This window comes from Pterocles gutturalis, unplaced genomic scaffold, assembly GCF_000699245.1.
Source record: "Pterocles gutturalis isolate BGI_N339 unplaced genomic scaffold, ASM69924v1 scaffold1612, whole genome shotgun sequence".
Classification (NCBI taxonomy): Eukaryota; Metazoa; Chordata; class Aves; order Pterocliformes; family Pteroclidae; genus Pterocles; species Pterocles gutturalis.
The window spans coordinates 45,153-51,369 of NW_010107599.1; the positions used below are offsets into that span (position 1 = coordinate 45,153).

Sequence of the window (6,217 nt, forward strand, 5' to 3'; positions counted from 1 at the left end):
GGTGATCCTGCTGCTGTGTGAGCATCCTGGCTCTCTTGTTTCTCACCGCCCTGCAAAACTCTTCTTCCCGTGTGTTTCCCAGAGCCAGCCTGGTCCAGGTAGGGGTGGCAGAAGGGAAGATACATCTAATCCCTTCTCCTGCTGGGAAGGTGGGTACAGAGGAGGTTGTGCTGCCTGTGTGTTTGGCTTGTGATGGTCCAGGTTGAGGGGATGCCTTCCAGGTGGAGCCCCATTTCTGTCCTGTCTGCTGTTGCAGGGCTTCATCGTGTCACCTTGTGTGACGGGACTGTCCCCATTGCAGACCAGCATCGCTGGCTCCTGGGGTACTTCTCCATGTAGACCCCTGTTCTGGGTCTCACACCCTCTCTGGGTCTCCATCCCTTGTTCCAGCAGGGTCACCTGGCAGGCTTCTGGGGGTCCCAGCCCCAGCTGCACCCCGGCAGCCTCGGGGCTCCTCAGGGCTCAGGCAGGCGTTGCCAGGCAGCAGCATCTTTTGGGCATCTTGCTCGTGAAGGTTTGTTCATGAGACCGGGGATGTTTCTGGCTGAGCCATCAGAGGTGCTTTGAATGGGGGAGTGGAAATTTGGAGGTCAGTGCAGAAAAACGGGTCCCTTGCAAAGGGGGATTTGAGCAGCTGAGGCTCGCTGCCAGCTTGCGGAGGGGAAACAGGGCTGCCCACGCAGGCTCAGCACCTGGGGACAGGCTGTGGTTCCTGTGGTGCAGGATGGGATGGAAAACCCCACAGCAGGGACCAGGGTGGGTTCCCTTGGGGGTTTCCTACAGGGCACCGATCAAGCGCAGGCATTTAAAACCGCTTGGCGCCTTGGATCGTCTAATGAATCAGCCCGTGTCCAGCGCATGTGCGGGCAGATGTTGAGGTCATCTTTGTCAGTGTTAAACTCCCTCTTCAAAGCGTTCATGGGGAAATGAGTCCCCTTTTAAGATAAAGACGTAACTCCAGACTCCCTGCCTGCCTCCGGCAGAGCCCGCGCTTGCTGGCGAGGTGGGCGAGTGGGGAATCCTCCTGGAAAGCCAGTGAGCTATTCCAGGGAATACCAAGATGTATTTCTTCCCACTATTTCCATTTTTACTCTCTGGGTTTCTCCTCTGGAAACTCTGATCTGTAACTCCTGTGCTGGTTTGGCTTTTTGGAGAGCACGGCTGTGGGGAGGGGGCTGGCAAGTGGAGGGGAACAGGGAGGAAGATGAGAGCCTTCAGCGCATCCTTCAATGCCATGGGTAGGTTTTGCAGCGCTGCTGGTTTTTGGAACAGTGACATGCCCGGTGCATCGCCAGATTCGCCCTGGAATGACCACCCATTGCAGGGTGGAAGCAAAAATCCAGGCGGTGACACAGGGGAAGGGGGAAAATCACAGATCGGGGGTCTTATGCTGAAAGGGGGCAGCTGAGCAGCCAGGAAACCTGTGCTGGTGCGTGCCCATGCTGAGTGTCCTCTGCGGGAGGTGGTCATGGTGGTACCAGCCTTGTGGCCGTGCCTTGCTGGGGTGACAGTTGTGACACCTGGGTCCCATCAGTGGCAGGGTGCTGAATTTCTCCGGGGCTGGAGCGAGGGGCAGACATGCCAAGTGGCTCTAGCTCCTCCTGGCCAGAGAGATGCGAGTCTCCTGTTGCCCTGACCCACAGGTCAGGCTTTCCCAGTAAGCCTCCATTAAGCAAATGGGATTTTAATGCATGGCCCCAGGGGCTGGGAGGACGGCTGGGCTGTTCTGGTGGCACCTGTGGGACATGTGAGACCATGGCAGCCCTTGTGCCACTGGTCTCCTTGCTGCAGCCTTTCTGTCTGGCCGTGCCCTGGGCTGCCTGTACCCCCGAGCTGCCCGTACACAGCGTGGCTGCTTCTCCGCGGGCCCAGCGCTGCGTGTTTCCAGATGCTTACAGATGTTTTCTTTTCAAAGGCACGGACAGATGGCTGGAAGCAGTTGAGTGTATGTGAGTTCGCACGGCTGAGCTGCGGGGCGGTAACAGATCCCTGCGCACGGCTGAGCTGGGGCAGGTGGGAATCCTGTAGGATGGCCCCAGAGACCGCTTGGGATAACCTGGTTTGTGTCACCTTTGCTGTGGATGCGGATAGCTGGTACATGCTGGCGTGGTGTTTCAGGGAGGCTGAGGGTGTTTCAAGTGAGTTACCTTCCAAACCAGGGCCAGATCCTGCATCCTCTGGCCGGTGTGATGGTGGATGTCCTGGACCACCCTGCAGCGGGTCTGCGTGCCCAACCCCTACCCTGTGAGTAAGGCGCTTGGCAAAACCCGACAGGGATGGAAAAGCATCGGGCTGGCACAGAGGGCAGGGCAGAAGCAGACTGAGATGGGAAGGGATGGAAGGAGGTGACATCTGATCTCCCACCCCATGCCTCTCCCGGCTTTGTGTCCGGGCATCGGTCGGGAAGGGCAAGGCTGTCCCTAGGTCCGTGTAGGAGCTTGGGGGACACTGACCATCTGGTCCTGCTGCTCTTCAGGATTTCCCTGCTCCCTGGGGCAGAGAGATGGATATAATGCCCAAAGCGCTGCAGTTGAGCCCCTCAGCCCTGCCAGCTGCTGCTCCAGATGCAGGCTGCGCTGGAGCTGAATATTCGCTAAGGATGCATCCTCCTTGCCAAGAGGAGGGCTGAGGAGCGGTCAGGGGGCTCGCAGGCGGGCTGTGTTTTGCGTGCACAGATGCCGTTTCCATCAGCACAGTGTTTATAATTTCCCTTCTCAATGGACCTCCCCTGCTCTGCTCTTGGTGCCGTTGAACTTGCCCCTGTCCCAGCTCCCTGCCCTTTGCTCTGCGTCCTTCCTCCAGGAATGCGCTGCTCCATGGAAATAGCCCCAGCGTGTGTGTGGGCATGCACGTGCATGTGCAGCGCTCACACCCCTGTCCCTCTTGTGTTTATCGCACCCCTGCGGACGCCGGGTTTGTTTTTTGCCGTCCCCGCTCAGCGCACCAAAGAGCTCTGGGCTCCTTCGGGCACCTGGCACGCGTGGGGCTGGGAACGTGGGAAGGAGAGTGAGCAAGGAGCCTGGATCCAGCGCCGCTGGCCTCCCGTGCTTCCCATCAGCTGCAGTATGGCTTTGGATCAGGCGTGGAGATAGCTGCGATCTCGTGGAGACAGCTGCGACCTCACCGTGGCGGCCAGAGATGCTTCCTGCAGAGCTCTTGCTGCTGGTGAGGAGCTGGTCCCACAAAGCCACCCCTGGGTCTGGGCTCGTCCTGCAGTGATGCTGGTGGCCCTGCACCCACCCGGAGATGCGCCCAGCTCGATGCTCCTTTGCTGTCCTGCCGCCCTCTCCATGCCGCTGCTTTTCTGCTGCAGTGTCGGGTGTTTCCTTAGCATGACCTCAGCAAATTTGGGGTGGGTTTGGGACCCGGAGGGGAGCAGCATCGGGAGGTCTTGACCCAGCTGTGGAGTGAGTTGGGGGCAAGCGTGGTGGCTGCGGGGAGGTTCTGGCTTTGCCCCTGGGTCACGCCGAGGTGGGGAGAGCTGCCCCACTGCTCTCTCTGGGGGAGATGCAGGCAGGCAGCAAGTCCAGACTTGGTTTGGGATGGGGCGCTTTGCACAGAGCAGTCTTGAAATGCGGCTCGGAGGCTGGTGCCACTCCTCTTGCACGAGGGCATCGGGAGGGAAGGGGGCACCGCTAGCGCGTCTGATCCCGTCCTCCCTGCCCAGCCTGGGCTTTGTCTGCGCCTGGCCCCTGGCAGGGCTGGGGAGGGGGCAGATCGAGGAGGAAGCTGTGGGTCTGTATCTGCACAGCACCCCTAGCCTCGCTGTTCTGCCTGGCTGGGAGAGCGGAGGGACTGAAACACATGAAGGAGAGCCTCCCTCTAATTATCAGGAGTGATGAAAGCCTCTTAGGCAAGAAGTGATGAGGGAAGAGTGCCTGACCGTGGGAAGGAGAGAGACGGCACAGATGGCATCATGCTGCCGAACAACCTGCTCCTGTGCTGGGAACAGACAGCAGCGGCACACGGACCTGCCGGGGATACGGCCCCGGCCACTCCGCCCAGCCCAACCTGCGGCTGCGGACCCCTGCCTCAACCCCTGCCCTGGGATGTGGACGGGGTCAAATGGACATGGCGAGGCCAGCAGGACCGAGACAGGCTGGAAATGGGGTTTCACGGCGTTACTGGCACCAGGGTGCTGACTTGCTTGCCACTTCAGAGGGTCTTTGACCAGCTGGGGGGTGCTGACCCAGCCAGGCTTTGAATGCGGCAGAGATGCTGTGGAGCGAGACGTGGCGGTGAGTGCTCTTACAGCGGCGTGCCATGTCCTCGTGGCAGATGGAGAACCTTGGGAGAGGGGAGAATGTGAAGAACATCTCCAAGGATGAGGCTTTAGACATGTCTCGGTTCGGTTAGAAGCAGCTGTGAGGGATGAAGTAGGAGGGGGGGGATCCCTGCACCTCGAGGTGTACGTGGAGGATAACCTGCGATGCTTTAGGTGGGTATGTGTCTTTTGCCAAGTGGAGGCCAAGAGACTGGCTGGGAGCTGCAGTAGGGAAATGGCAAAGGAGACCCTCAGGTGAGGAGGGTCCCAAAATGGCCAAGATTCGGCTTTGACCCAAAGCTGTGGCTCCGGGGGCTGGCGTGCCCGGGGCAGGGCTGTGCTGGCTGCTTCACCCGGCTGCTTTGAGGTGCCTCGCGAGGTGGTGGAGAGCGGACTGGGGAGTCTTTCTGCAGACCCTGACAGAGCTGGTGGCTGGAAGATCTCTCCTGGGTGGAGGGCTGATTTCATGGGGGGGTTGGTGGTTATGCCCCTATGCGTGGCTTGCGGCTGCTCAGACCATGCTCCTCGCTTACTCTTTGTGGTTGCTCTGCTTCCATGAGGATTTCCCTGTGCTTTCCCTGCTCTGCTGCCTCTGGATCTTGGATTTGTCTGCCCACGGGGCACTGCTTGAGCCTTTATCGGGAGGGCAGGAGCCATCCTTTTGCTTTGTGTCCCCTGCTTCCCCCACCCTCTCCACCTCCCTCCATCAAAGCAACCAGGGATAGGAGGCTACGGCTCTGCTTTTAAGTCGAATCTCTGCAGCTGAAATAAAATTGCATATATTTGCATAAGGAGCATCTCAATTAGCATATTTGTGGGTAAAGCTAAAAGGGCTGTTCATTTGGAAGTGAAAACGTGAGCGAAACATGGAAATGACTTCCAGCCCCCTTTGCAAGCAGCTTAATTCAATATTTCCTTAGCGTGTGCTCGTGGATTTGGGAAGCTCTTGCTGGGTGTGTAATGGTGTGTGAAACCCCAGGGTGGGCAGGGAGCGGTGGCCCTGCGAAGCCCTAGGTGTGCATCTGCACCCCGCGCTGCCTGCACCCCGCGCTGCCATGGCTTCCTCGTGTGCTGTCCCCACACCTCCAAAGTGACAAGTCTGCAGGAGGGTGAAGGATTCACTGTGCCACCCGAGCATCCCTCTCTCCAGGAAGGTTTTCTCTCTCCAGCCTTGCTGAGCGATGCTGTGTTTTCCCCATCGTTTTTCTGGGGGTGGAGGCGGAGAGGTAGCAGTGTGTGATTTAGGAGTGGGATCAGGCTGGGCAAGGCTGCCTGCCTCCTGCCAGAGCTGCGTTCAGGGGAAGATCCTGCCTTTGTTTAAATATAATTGCTTTGGGCCTGATCCTCTTTGCGCTTGGATCAGTGAGAGCAGGTATCAGCCTTCTAGGGAGAAAAACCATACTGATGATGATGATGATGATTATTATTTAAGCAAGGCTCAGTGTTTTTCTTGCCTTCAAGCTTACATCTCAGCAACTCTTCTGTCTCCTTGGGAGGGCAGCTTGGGCTGCACAGGACCTGCCTGGTGCAGACCTGCCCCATGAAGGCTCGTTGCCCTAATGAAGGCTCGCCGCGTTAATATGGGACCTTGCTGCTGCCCTGGGACAGCATGGCAGGGAGGGCTCAGCCCCTTCCCTGTCCAGAGGGCGAGGGCCCCAAAGGCTGCCCTCTGGCTGGGGGGGGGGTCGGCAGGATCCCCTGTGCTTGCAACGAGGGGTGCCTCGTGGTGCTGGGAGGGTGTGCTTTTGCAGGGACAGGCTGTTGGGGTGCCGCTCCTGTGGATGGCTGCACAAGGAGGGGACTCTGTATGTCCCCTCCTGCATGGGGACAAGGCACCAGGTCCCTGGGGCGGGTTTCCTTCGGGCAGAAGGATGCAGAGCACAGGGCTCTCGGCATCCCCGGCTGCCCAAGCGCATCCCCAGGAGAGGTGGGGAGAGAGGAAACGGGCGGTAC

General features: G+C 59.1%; 1 protein-coding gene across 1 annotated transcript in view; it reads left to right on the forward strand.

Moving 5' to 3' along the window:
• LOC104472450 (plexin-A1-like) overlaps positions 1 to 6,217 on the forward strand; it is a 71,266-nt gene that overhangs the window by 44,051 nt on the left and 20,998 nt on the right. The gene's annotated exons all lie outside the window — the stretch shown is intronic.